Raw genomic sequence first — 14,297 nt, forward strand, 5'->3', positions numbered from 1 at the left:
TCCCCCTGCTCAAGAAAGCACATATACAGGCCCGTCTGAAGTTTGCCAATGAATGATTCAGAGGAGAACTGGGTGAAAGTATTGTGGTCAGATGAGACCAAAATCGAGCTCTTTGGCATCAACTCAATTCGCCGTGTTTGGAGGAGGAGGAATGCTGCCTATGACCCCAAGAACACCATCCCCACCGTCAAACATGGAGGTGGAAACATTATGCTTTAGAGGTGTTTTTCTGCTAAGGGGACAGGACAACTTCACCGCATCAAAGGGACGATGGACGGGGCCATGTACCGTCAAATCTTGGGTGAGAACCTCCTTCCCTCAGCCAGGGCATTGAAAATGGGTCGTGGATGGGCATTCCAGCATGACAATGACCCAAAACACACGGCCAAGGCAACAAAGGAGTGGCTCAAGAAGAAGAACATTAAGGTCCTGGAGTGGCCTAGCCAGTCTCCAGACCTTAATCCCATAGAAAATCTGTGGAGGGAGCTGAAGGTTCGAGTTGCCAAACGTCAGCCTCGAAACCTTAATGACTTGGAGAAGATCTGAAAAGAGGAGTGGGACATAATCCCTCCTGAGATGTGTGCAAACCTGGTGGCCAACTACAAGAAACGTCTGACCTCTGTGATTGCCAACAAGGGTTTTGCCACCAAGTACTAAGTCATGTTTTGCAGAGGGGTCAAATACTTATTTCCCTCATTAAAATGCAAATCAATTTATAACATTTTTTACATGCGTTTTTCTGTATTTTTTTGTTGTTATTCTGTCTCTCACTGTTCAAATAAACCTACCATTAAAATTATAGACTGATAATTTCTTTGTCAGTGGGCAAACGTGCAAAATCAGCAGGGGATCAAATACTTGTTTTCCCTCACTGTATAACTGATTTTTTCCGACATAGCATAGGTAGAGCAAATCCCCTTATTGTATGGGACACTTTTAAATGTGCATTTAGAGGCCATGCAATTCAGTACTCATCTCGAAAACAAATGCAATTTAGGTCAAAAGAGTCCATACTAACAAAGGAAATAGAAGGTCTAACAGAACAGATAGATAGCAATAAAAACTGTAACATAGAGGCTCAGAATAAATTAGAGGAAAAAACAAAAGAAATGAAGAAACCTATTCAAGAAAGATCAAGTGTAATATATTATAAAAATAAAGGAAACTGGATGGAATATATATATATTTTTAATCGTCAACATAGAAATGCTACCAAAAATAATTTTCTGAAACTGGTTACAAATGACGGAGTCACCCATGATTCGGTAAATTATATTTTGAAGGAGGAAGCAAAGTACTTTAAGCATATGTTTTCGTTTCAGTCGCCTCCATCTCCTCTAACTGAAGCTAATTGTAGAGATTTTTTTTCTATTGATAATGTAAAATTAACAGCCATACAGAAAGACTCATGTGAAGGTGAAATTACAGAGGAGGAACTTCTGGATGCAATTAAAGACTTTAATTCCGGGAAAACTCCAGGGCTGGAAGGCATACCAGTCGAGGTATACCAAACCTTTTTTGATATACTCAGAGGACCGTTATTAGCGTGTTTTAACCACTCCTATGTAAATGGTAGATTATTTACATTTACATAATTTAGCAGACGCTCTTATCCAGAGCGACTTACAAATTGGTGCATTCAACTTATGATAGCCAGTGGGACAACCAATTTTTTATATTTTTTATGGGGGGGGGGGGGGGGGGTCGAAGGATTACTTTATACTATTCCAGGTATTCCTTAAAGAGGTAGGGTTTCAAATGTCTCCGGAAGGTGGTCAGTGACTCCGCTGTCCTGGCGTCGTGGGGGAGCTTGTTCCACCATTGGGGTGCCAGAGCAGCAAATAGCTTTGACTGGGCTGAGCGGGAACTGTGCTTTCGTAGAGGTAGTGGAGCTAGCAGGCCAGAGGTGGATGAACGTAGTGCCCTCGTTTGGGTGTAGGTTCTGATCAGAGCCTGAAGGTAAGGAGGTGCCGTTCCCCTCACAGCTCTGAAGGATTACTTTATACTATTCCAGGTATTCCTTAAAGAGGTAGGGTTTCAAATGTCTCCGGAAGGTGGTCAGTGACTCCGCTGTCCTGGCGTCGTGGGGGAGCTTGTTCCACCATTGGGGTGCCAGAGCAGCAAATAGCTTTGACTGGGCTGAGCGGGAACTGTGCTTTCGTAGAGGTAGTGGAGCTAGCAGGCCAGAGGTGGATGAACGTAGTGCCCTCATTTGGGTGTAGGTTCTGATCAGAGCCTGAAGGTAAGGAGGTGCCGTTCCCCTCACAGCTCTGTAGGCAAGCACCATGGTCTTGTAGTAGATGGAAGCCAGTGGAGTGTGCAGAGGAGCGGGGTGACATGAGAGAACTTGGGAAGGTCGAACACCAGACGGGCTGCGGTGTTCTGGATAAGTTGTAGTGGTTTAATGGCACAGGCAGGGAGCCCAGCCAACAGCGAGTTGCAGTAATCCAGACAGGATATGACAAGTGCCTGGATTAGGACCTGTGCCGCTTTCTGTGTAAGTAGGGTCGTACTCTGCGAATGTTGTAGAGCATGAACCTGCAGGATCGGGTCACCGCTTTGATGTTAGCGGAGAACGACAGGGTGTTGTCCAGGGTCACGCCAAGGTTCTTTGCACTCTGGGAGGAGGACACAATGGAGCTGTCAACCGTGATTGCGAGATCATGGAGCGGGCAGTCCTTCCCTGGGAGGAAGAGCAGCTCCGTCTTGCAGAGGTTCAGCTTGAGGTGGTGATCTGACATCCACACTGATATGTCTGCCAGACATGCAGAGATGCGATTCGCCACCTGGTTATCAGAAGGGGGAAAGGAGAAAATTAATTGTGTGTCGTCTGCATAGCAATGATAGGAGAGACCATGTGAGGATATGACAGAGCCAAGTGACTTGGTGTATAGAGAGAATAGGAGAGGGCCTAGAACTGAGCCCTGGGGGACACCAGTGGTGAGAGCACGTGGTGCGGAGACAGATTCTCGCCACGCCACCTGGTAGGAGCGAGCTGTCAGGTAGGACGCAATCCAAGAGTGAGCAGCGCCGGAGATGCCGAACTCGGAGAGGATGGAGAGGAGGATCTGATGGTTCACAGTATCAAAGGCAGTGGATAGGTCTAGAAGGATAAGAACAGAGGAGAGAGTTAGCTTTAGCAGTGCAGAGAGCCTCCGTGAATTTGAATTTGAATAGAAAGTTAGCAAAAATAGATAAGATCTTGCTACCATGGAAAGGTAAATACCTGTCAATTTGTGGAAAAATCACCCTGATTAACTGTTTAGTATTATCCCAGTTGACCTATTTGCTTATGGTCTTGCCTACGCCTAGCGAACAGTTTTTTAAATTATATGAGAAAAAAATATTCCATTTTATTTGGAACGGCAAGCCAGACAAAATTAAACGGGCCTATTTATATAATGAATATGAATTTGGAGGACAGAAATGATTCAATATTAAAGCATTAGACCTATCACTAAAAGCTTCAGTCATACAAAAGTGATACTTAAATCCGAACTGGTTCTCTAGCAAATTAGTAAGATTGTCTCACCCAATGTTCAAGAATGGCCCTTTTCCCTTTATTCAGATTACAACCTCTCACTTTCAGTTATTTGAAAAGGAAATAATCTCCCAAATATCACTATTTCTAAAACAAGCCATAGAAAGTTGGTTGCAATTTCAATTTAATCCTCCAGAAATGACAGAACAAATAATGCAACAAATATTGTGGTTAAACTCAAATAAACTAATTGATAAAAAAACATTATATTTTGACAATTTAAAAAAGATATATATAATCTTCGTAAATGATATCATAGGTAGGACTGGTGGAGTTATGTTGTACATGCAGCTAACAAAAACATATGGAAATGTCTGCTCTACCCAAAATTACAACCAAATAATTGCAGCATTGCCGCAGAAATGGAAGAGGAAAGTGGAATGAGGAAAAAGTAATGAACTTGTCTGTCGGCCCTGCATTAAAGAACATAATTGGTTAAAGAAAATTCTGATAAATAAAAAAGTATACCAGTTTCATTTAAGGACCAAAGGATTGACAGCCGTCCCATATAGATTGCAAAATAGTTGGGAAGAGATTTTTGACGTACTGATTCCATGGCATAGTATTTATGAACTGATACGCAAAACAACGAAACAGATGCCTCACAGGTCCTCAACTGGCAGCTTCATTAAATAGTACCCGCAAAACACCAGTCTCAACGTCAACAGTGAAGAGGTGACTCCGGGATGCTGACTTAGGCAGAGGTGCAAAGAAAAAGCCATATCTCAGACTGGCCAATAACAAGAAAATATTAAGATGGGCAAAAGAACACAGACACTGGACTTTTTCTTTGCAAGTCTGCCTAGAAGGTCAGCATCCCGGAGTCGCCTCTTCACTGTTGACGTTGAGACTGGTGTTTTGCGGGTACTATTTAATGAAGCTGCCAGTTGAGGACCTGTGAGGTGCCTGTTTCTCAAACTAGACACTCTAATGTATTTGTCCTCTTGCTCAGTTGTGCACCAGGGCCTCCCACTCCTCTTTCTATTCTGGTTAGAGACAGTTTGCATTGTTCTGTGAAGGGAGTAGTTCACAGCGTTGTACGAGATCTTCAGTTTCTTGGCAATTTCTCACATGGAATAGCCTTAATTTCTCAGAACAAGAATAGACTGACGAGTTTCAGAAAAAAGTTATTTGTTTCTGGCCATTTTGAGCATGTAATTGAACCCACAATTGCTGATGCTCCAGATACTCAACTAGTCTCAAGAAGGCCAGTTTTATTGCTTCTTTAATCAGCACAACAGTTTTCAGCTGTGCTAACATAATTGCAAAGGGTTTTCTAATGATCAATTAGCCTTTTAAAATTATGAACTTGGATTAGCAAACACAACGTGCCATTGGAACACAGGACTGATGGTTGCTGATAATGGGCCTCTGTACGCCTATGTAGATATTCCATTAAAAATCTGCCGTTTCCAGCTACAATAGCCATTTACAACATTAACCATGTCTACACTGTATTTCTGATCAATTTGATGTTATTTTAATGAACAAAAAAAGAGAAAAAACATATGGGGGATTGGAAGTGATGCAGACAATTACAGTGATGGAAGTTACAATCTATCTGCAATATTAAAGCTGATCTACCCCCTAACAAAAAAGTATGGTGTTATGTTTTTTTTGTTTTGTTTTTTTGAGCACTGTATTCATTCAAATGCATTGCATTATTGGTATTATTCACAGAAGAGGACCAAACCGGGAATGTGGGGTATGGGAATCCCTACATGGAGAATGGCTTTAACAACCATCAGGAGTTGGACGATCTGGGGGGTCAGGAGAAGGGACAGTCGTTGCTCAATGTACTTGCAGAAGCTTTGAGGGTCAGCCATGTTGTCCCTCAAGAGAGACTTGAAGCTAATTTGGAGGGGCCACGGGAAGAGATGATGTGCCATGAGGCTCAGAAGAAGGACGATACACACCCAGAGGTCTTGCTCCAGAGGTACTTTCATCTTATTGAAGCGTCTGTGGACAAACACTTCCCCAAACTGCCAGTAGGGAACACTGTGAATCAGCTGGAGGGCTTCCTGATAGAGATGCAAAGAACTGTGCTAGTGGAGCTTCTGAGGTTGGCACCCCTGCTCAAAGAGGTTCAGTTGCTGAAGCATTTGATTGATTGCTATCATCAGCGTATGTTTGACTGTCTACATCAGATCCTACAGCATGTCAACACAAAAAAAGAGGCCTTCACAGTTCTTGACTGGGTACTACACACATACTTGAGGTACTCTGTCCCACCCACAGTCTCTCTATCTCGCTTATTCACTTTCACTGTGATGGTATAGTACTGATTCTGATACTAAAGCAGTAATTGGTGAGTGAAACAGCATAACATCTGGGTTGTTTTTCTAGTCAGGAGCTGCTAGGACACCCTGACCTCTGGGATGAGGCTCTACATGCAGTTGACCTTCTCCTTCTGACAGAATGGATCCCACAAGCTGAGAAGAAACTCCTGGCCACTGTGCAGGTGAATCACCTATAGGTGATGTCATCTCAAAACAAACAAATTAGTACTGGGGTCCTACTTCTTGAGGGGTAGATTTCTATCATGTATTGATTTTTAAACATATTTTATATGATAATAACCCATGCAGTTCCTGTGAAGATTTTACGCATTTCAGTCTCTCTTTCTCTCTGACCCATTGTAGGAGGACATCTCTACATCACTGAGGAGGATCCTTCAGAATGAGGAGTCAGGTAGAGAGGTGTGTGTCTCTGGAGACGAGGCCTTTATCCAACTGCATCTGGATGTCATTCAGGTACTTCAACCAGCAGTGATGTGTAAAGAGATTATAAAGTGTATCACTGTAAATCTATACTAAGACATTTCTCTCCCTGTAACTCTTCCTCCTCTACGTAGTGCATCAATGCTGTGCTCCAGAAAGCAAAGACAATGAGCCAAACTCTGACGCTCAAGGTCCAAATAGTCTGTTGGCAAGAGCTACAGGACTTTGTGGAAAGGTTGTTGTCACCTTTTCTTAGTACCACACTACTGTTTCATTGTCTTGCTGTTTGTCTGGTAATGCACCGAAACCAGGCAAAATGTTGAATGAATGTGCTAAACTGTGCAGGTATGTCAATGTTGAAAAGAAGCACCTTCAGAAACAAGCAAGAATGGGCACGTCAGGTACAATGCACTTCTTCAAGACTTTCAACACCTGCAATGAACTCAAGTAAGTTTTATATTTTCTTCTTATGCTATGAAATCAAATCTCATGTATCGTTGTTGAATCATGATAATCATTATGATTAGAAATGATTATGTTTCTGTTGCAGGCTGTATATTTCAAGGATTGCCAGAGATGACACAAGTTTTGACTGTGTTAAACCCATTTCAACACTTAAGGGGTTGGAAGCTCTTTCTTGGAAGCTTCTCCTGGAAAGACCAATTAAACTTGCACAGGTGCATTCCCCCCCCAAGCCTATCTGTTAAAAATCCACAAGTTCCCACTTCCAATATGCACTCTTGAACACATTAATTTTGTAATCGTAATTTGTATTAAATTATATTGAAACCATTAAGGGAAGCTGGACGGTGTTACAATGTTTTGTGATCCCAGATTTCCTTGAAGAAGTATTTCAAAAGAGAGGATGAACAAATGGAAAATCTAATGAAAGAAATTGAAAAACATTTCCATTACCTTCCCAAAGACCAGGACACGCAAAAGGTGTGTTTACTGTTCACATCTGGTGTGAGAGCATTCCTATTGCATTCTTATAACAAAACTGTAATGTGAAATACTCAACACTTCTCTCTTGTTCTTTCCGGTATATTGTTTTATACATCTCTGTCCCTTCTCTCTGTAGACTGTGATTAACGAAGCCTATCAGCGCATCACCCTTCTGTACCTCCAACACCTGGTGCAGAGTAACCATGGGAAGCTGGTGAAGAGATGGGATTATGTGGGCAAAAGAGTGATGCATGATGCTGAGCTCCTTCACTCCATCTTCTCATGCCTGGTGAGAAAGCTAGGCCTGTACACCAGTTACTATAAATGCCTTCTTTCTACCTGATAAGATGCAGGTGGTTCATCTCAGAATGTGTAACTACTTTAAAAGGTCACCATTCTTCTACTGACATGAGTTCTTTTTATCAGAATCCTGATGTTAAACAGTGGAACATCATACTGATTAAAGTGCGAGAAGTGCTAGAGTGCAGCGACATTGAAAGTCTCAAGATAATAGTCAGTGAGATACTGAGGGACTGCTCCAGTACAAGGTAAAACAGAGTATACCACAGGGTTTCAAAAGTCTGCATGCTCCACAGCACTGACTTTAATTGTATTACATAGGGATTAGCTTGAGTACAGGCTTGCTATCTCCAATATTGATAAATGTTTATCTTTGTTGTAGTGCTGCTGAGCACCTGCCAGCCCTGCTGCGCTGGAAGGGAGGCCTGTCATGGAGACAGACCCGGGAGGTTCTGGAGGCAAGCCAGGAAGTGTACCCCATTTACCTCTCCCAAACCAGGTCTGCACCCTGGTTTGGCTGCCTTCTTTGCTGCTGAGTGTGGGAACTGGGAAGTCTCAGGCGGAGGACAATAATGACCCCACTCTAAACAACATGACCCTCAAGTTCTCAACCGACAACACAATATTTGGAGCTCTGTTTACATGTCTTTGTCAACTTTTAAAAGGGACTCTATGGCAAGTTATTATTTAATGTCTTCAAGAGAAATAATAATAATACATATCTGAAATTGGAATTAAAACTGCCTAAAGTTTTTCATTTTGAGGTCAAGTGGTTTTAATCCTCATCAGAAATGCCTCATGGAAAGACTTCATGTGCAGTGAGTGTAGCACCAATAGTGCCCTGTAGATGGAGACAACGGCAGTAAGGCTATCAGTCATTGTGCTTCCCCTGAAAAGGGAAATCCCCTTACAGTCTTCTTGGCTTGTGAGAGTAGCACTTGAATGTTGGAAATTCCAAAATGTACAGTAATTCACAACACATACAGTAATCAGTAAGCCAATTTTAATGCGTTTTTGGATGGCCACAGAGGTAGGATGGTATTTATCTGATCTTTTTCAATGGACAGTCCACCACTACATGCTTCCTCAATGGTATCCCAGGGGATATTATCATCAAAGAATGGTGTTTCCCTTATATCCTTATCACAACCTATATCAAAACACTGACATTAACCTGGAAGAATTGGCAGCCTGACTCACTTGAAACACCTATCCTGTTAACAACAAGGCTGTTCATGTGGTTTCCTTCCTTCCAAAGTCATAAGTAGCTTACTGGTAAAGTGAGCATTTACCTGGAAATGATACACAAAATAAATCATGGTCGGTTAGACAAGTGCTTAGAGTGTATACTTTCAATTTTCATTGACAAAATGGTAACAATGACTTGGAATCATTGACTAACCAATTCAAGGGAAATCCTTGAGTAAGGCAGAAAATACTCAAACGCATAATTCTTCAAACCATGAAGGATAAATGATGGAGGAATGTTAACTACACAGAGGTACCATACATACAGTTGAAGTCGGAAGTTTACATACACTTAGGTTGGAGTCATTCAAACTCGTTTTTCAACCACTCCACAATTTCTTGTTAACAAACTATAGTTTTGGCAAGTCAGTTAGGACATCTACTTTGTGCATGACACAAGTCATTTTTCCAACAATTGTTTACAGAAAGATTATTTCACTTATAATTCACTGTATCACAATACCAGTGGGTCAGAAGTTTACATACACTATGTTGACTGTGCCTTTAAACAGCTTGGAAAATTCCAGAAAATGATGTCATGGCTTTAGAAGCTTCTGATAGGCTAATTGACATCATTTGAGTCAATTTGAGGTGTACCTGTGGATGTATTTCAAGGCCTACCTTTAAACTCAGTGCCTCTTTGCTTGACATCATGGGGAAATCCAAAGAAATCAACCAAAAAAAATTGTAGACCTCCACAAGTCTGGTTCATCCTTGGGATCAATTTCCAAACGCCTGAAGGTACCACGTTCATCTGTACAAACAATAGTACGCAAGTATAAACACCATGGGACCACACAGCCGTCATACCGCTCAGGAAGGAGACGCGCTCTGTATCCAAGAGATTAACGTACTTTGGTGCGAAAAGTGCAAATCAATCCCAGAACAACAGCAAAGGACCTTGTGAAGATGCTGGAGGAAACAGGTACAAAAGTATCTATATCCACAGTAAAACAAGTCCTATATCGACATAACCTGAAAGGCCGCTCAGCAAGGAAGAAGCCACTGCTCCAAAACCACCATAAAAAAAGCCAGACTACTGTTTGCAACTGCACATGGGGACAAAGATCGTACTTTTTGGAGAAATGTCCTCTGGTCTGATGAAACAAAAATAGAACTGTTTGGCCATAATGACCATCGTTATGTTTGGAGGAAAAAGGGGGTACCTTGTGGTCCTCTGTATCTCAGCTGGTAGAGCACGGCGCTTGTAACGCCAAGGTAGTGGGTTCGATCCCCGGGACCACCCATACACAAAAAAAATTATGCACGCATGACTGTAAGTCGCTTTGGATAAAAGCGTCTGCTAAATGGCATATTATTATTATTATTATTGCAAGCCGAAGAACACCATCCGAACCGTGAAGCACGGGGGTGGCAGCATCATGCTGTGGGGGTGCTTTGCTGCAGGAGGGACTGGTGCACTTCACAAAATAGATGGCATCATGAGGAAGGAAAATTATGTGGATATATTGAAGCAACATCTCAAGACATCAGTCAGGAAGTTAAAGCTTGGTCGCAAATGGGTCTTCCAAATGGACAATGACCCCAAGCATACTTCCAAAGTTGTGGCAAAATGGCTTAAGGACAACAAAGTCAAGGTATTGGAGTGGCCATCACAAAGCGCTGACCTCAATCCTATAGGAAATGTGTGTGCAGAACTGAAAAAGCGTGTGCGAGCAAGAAGGCCTACAAACCTGAGTCAGTTACACCAGCTCTGTCAGGAGGAATGGGCCAAAATTCACCCAACTTATTGTGGGAAGCTTGTGGAAGGCTACCCAAAACGTTTGACCCAAGATAAACAATTTAAAGGCAATTCTACCAAATACTAATTGAGTGTATATAAACTTCTGACCCACTGGGAATGTGATAAAATAAATAAAAGCTGAAATAAGTCATTCTCTCTACTATTATTCTGACATTTCACATTCTTAAAATAAAGTGGTGATCCTAATTGACCTAAGACAGGGAATTTTTACTAGGATTAAATGTCAGGAATTGTGGAAAAACTGAGTTTAAATGTATTTGGCTAAGGTGTATGTACACTTCCGACTTCAACGGTACATGTAATGAATAGCTCTTTTTATTACATAAATAATTCAACATGCAAAATACAACATAATAATCTTTAAGAAGCTATAGCACAAGGTTAAACAGCCCCTCTTTACACGGATGAGTATGCCACAGGGTTTTCAAAGTCTGCATGATCCACAGCACTGTCTTTAATTTTATTACATAGGGAATAGCTTGAGTACAGGCTTGCTATCTCCAGTATTATGTATTGATAAATGTTTATCTCTGTTGTAGTACTACGGAGCACCTGGGAGGACTGTCACTGAGACAGACCCGGGAGGTTCTGGAGGCAAGCCAGGAAGTGTACTCCATTTACCTGTCCCAAACCAGTTCTGGTTTGGCTGCCTTCTTTGCTGCTGAGTGTGTGAACTGGGAAGTCTCAAGCGGAGGACAATAACGACCCCACTCTAAACAACATGACCCTCAAGTTTTCACCCTACCGCACAATATTTGGAGCTCTGTTTACATGTCTTGGTCAACTTTTTAAACGTACTCTATGGCAAGTTATTATTTACTCTCTTAAAGATAAATAATAATAATACATATCTGAAATTGGAATTAAAACTGCCTAAAGCTTTTCATTTTGAGGTCAAGTGGTTTTAATCCTCATCAAAAATGCCTCATGGAAAGACTTCATGTGCAGTGAGTGTAGCACCAATAGTGCCCTGTAGATGGAGACAACGGCAGTAAGGCTATCAGTCATTGTGCTTCCCCTGAGAAGGGAAATCCCCTTACAGTCTTCTTGGCTTGTGAGAGTAGTACTCGAATGTTGGAAATTCCAAAATGTACAGTAATTCACAACACATACAGTAATCAGTAAGTCAATTTTAATGCGTTTTTGGATGGCCACAGAGGTAGGATGGTATTTATCTGATCTTTTTCAATGGACAGTCCACCACTACATGCTTCCTCAATGGTATCCCAGGGGATATTATCATCAAAGAATGGTGTTTCCCTTATATCCTTATCACAACCTATATCAAAACACTGACATTAACCTGGAAGAATTGGCAGCCTGACTCACTTGAAACACCTATCCTGTTAACAACAAGGCTGTTAATGTGGTTTCCTTCCTTCCAAAGTCATAAGTAGCTTACTGGTAAAGTGAGCGTTTACCTGGAACTGATACACAAAATAAATCATGGTCGGTTAGACAAGTGCTTAGAGTGTATACTTTCCATTTTCATTGACAAAATGGTAACAATGACTTGTAATCATTGACTAACCAACTCAAGGGAAATCCTTGAGTAAGGCAGAAAATACTCAAAAGCAGAATTCTTGAATCCTTGAGGGAGAAATTGAGAAATGTCAACTACACAGAGGTGCCTCACAGACGTGATGAATAGCTCAACATGCAAAACACAACATACAAATCTTTAAGAAGCTATAAGAACACAGTATTCTCATGGAGGAAAAAGCAGCAACAACTTCAAAGAACTGTATTGCACAATATTACATTTTAGTCATTTAGCAGACCCTCTTATCCAGAGCGACTTACAGGAGCAATTAGGGTTAAGTGCCTTGCTTAAGGGCACATCGACAGATTTTTCACCTAGTCAGCTGTCACGGTCGTTCAAGGACGGGTCAGACCAAGGTGCAGCGTGATATGTGTACATGTTTATTCAACTGATAAATACACAACAAAACAATAAACAAACGAAACGTGAAGTCCTAAGGCTAACAAACAATACAAGCCTCCAACATGGAACAAGATCCCACAACTACCTAGTGCCAATAGGCTGCCTAAGTATGATCCCCAATCAGAGACAATGAGCGACAGCTGCCTCTGATTGGGAACCACACCGGCCAACATAGATATACACATACTAGATAACACACATAGAATATACACAACATAGAATATACACACCCTGACTCAACATATAAGAGTCCCCTGAGTCAGGGCGTGACAGTACACCCCCCCCCCCCCCCCAAAGGTGCGGACTCCGACCGCACAACCTTCACCTAACAGGGTAGGGGCCGGTGGGCATTCCGCGTGACGACCTCTTACTCTCCGCCTCCCTGTTGCGCCCCTGGTCTGGTCTGGACCTCGGCGCGCTGCTTCCCCTCTCCTTCCTCCCACGATACTCCAGGCCCTGTCTGGACCCTGGTGTGGGAGACCCCGAACCTGGAGAGGGGCTGACGTCTGGGTCCGGACTGGAGCCGCTGACCGGAGCTGGACCAGACGACGGTGGAGCAGGCTGCTCAGGCTCCGGACTGGAGCCGCTGACCGGAGCTGGACTGGGCACCGGTGGAGCGAACTGCTCTGGCTCCGGAGTGGAGCCGCTGACCGGAGCTGGACTTTGCACCGGTGGAGCGGACTGCTCTGGCTCCGGAGTGGAGCCGCTGACCGGAGTTGGACTGGACCCCGGTGGAGCGGACTGCTCTGGCTCCGGAGTGGAGCCGCTGACCGGTGCCAGACCAGGCACCGGTGGAAAGGGCACGGGCCATGCCGGACTGGACACGCGCACCACTGGCTTGGTGCGAGGAGCAGGAACAGGCCGGGCCGGACTACGACGCGCACCACTGTCTTGGTGCGAGGAGCAGGAACAGGCCGGGCCGGACTGGCGACGCGCACCACTGGCTTGGTGCGAGGGGCAGGAACAGGCCGTGCCGGACTGGGAACACGCTCCACTGGCCTGGAGCGGAGAGCTGGCACAACCCGTCCTGGCTGGATGCCTACTTCCGCACAGTATGTGTGAGGCATTATCACAGGACGCACTGGGCTGTGCACGCGCACTGGCGATACAGTCCGTAGAACCGGCACAGGATATGCAGGACCGAGGAGGCGTACTGGAGACCAGGAGCGTTGAGCCGGCACACCCCGTCCTGGCTGGATGCCCATCTTCGCACGGCACGTGCGTGGTGCTAGCACAGGACGTACAGGACTGTGCCGGCGCACTGGCGACACAGTACGTAGCTCCGCATAACACAGAGCCTGCCCAGTCACACGCTTCCTCACGTGAGTACGGGGAGTTGGCTCTGCTCTAACACTAGGCTCCGCCAACCACCATTTTAGCCCCCCCAAAACATTTTCTTGGGGCTGTCTCTCGTTCTTCTTCCTCGGCCGGCGCCTTCTGCGTTGCCGTTGCTCCTCTCTATACCGGGCCTCCACTGTCTCCTCCCAAGTACGGCGATCCATCCCAGCCTGAATCTCCTCCCATGTCCAGGATCCCTTTCCGTCCAGGATCTCCTCCCATGTCCAGGCTGTCTGCTCCTGGGCACGCTGCTTGGTCCGTGTTTGGTGGGATCTTCTGTCACGGTCGTTCAAGGACAGGTCAGACCAAGGCGCAGCGTGATATGCGTACATGTTTATTCAACTGATAAACACACAACAAAACAATAAACAAACGAAACGTGAAGTCCTAAGGCTAACAAACAATACAAGCCTCCAACATGGAACAAGATCCCACAACTACCTAGTGCCAATAGGCTGCCTAAGTATGATCCCCAATCAGAGACAACGAGCGACA

This window comes from Coregonus lavaretus, assembly GCF_964263955.1.
Source record: "Coregonus lavaretus genome assembly, chromosome: 18".
Lineage (NCBI taxonomy): Eukaryota > Metazoa > Chordata > Actinopteri > Salmoniformes > Salmonidae > Coregonus > Coregonus lavaretus.